Source organism: Poecilia latipinna, unplaced genomic scaffold (genome assembly GCF_001443285.1).
Source record: "Poecilia latipinna isolate Pla-1442-1.1 unplaced genomic scaffold, P_latipinna-1.0 Scaffold1360, whole genome shotgun sequence".
NCBI lineage: Eukaryota > Metazoa > Chordata > Actinopteri > Cyprinodontiformes > Poeciliidae > Poecilia > Poecilia latipinna.
In genome coordinates, this window is record NW_015113976.1 from 73,167 (window position 1) to 73,683 (window position 517).

The 517-nt window shown below is 28.0% G+C and overlaps 1 protein-coding gene across 1 annotated transcript in view; it reads right to left on the reverse strand.

The window, feature by feature from the left end:
* The window catches only part of LOC106962007 (uncharacterized), a 15,877-nt gene that overhangs the window by 9,094 nt on the left and 6,266 nt on the right, over positions 1–517 (reverse strand). The window lies entirely within an intron of this gene.

A 517-nucleotide genomic window follows, 5' to 3' on the forward strand; every position in this document is an offset into this window, starting at 1 on the left:
ATAATGCAGGTTCATTATTTGTAATGTTCTGTGACACTGTTGTGCTGCAATTTATTCTGTGCTTCTGTTTTTGATGACTTTATGGATTAAAAACATTGAAAAGGTGTATGATCTGAATGTCTTTTTTGGGGGTAAGTCTTACCTTCTCAGAATAAGTAATGGTTATTAACTGATTTTAATTAACCTTTATTTGTAATCATCAGGTATTACCTACTAGCAAACAAGACATAGTTTTACCTAATTTAACTGAGTAAGTAGCTGTTGAATATATACATAAATATGAGGTAAATTTTACCCAATTTCTTTAAGTATTTCATATATTTTTTGTTCAGTTATTTTATACTCAATATATGGTACTAAATTTACCACAAAAGAGTGGATGCAAATTGTTACCTCAGATTTATTAGGTAAATTCTATAGCTTACTTTTTTCAGTGTACAGGAACAAAAGCAATCAAACAATCAAGTTTATCTTTAGAACATCTTTAGAACAAGTCAGTTAAAAGACTTTATATCAT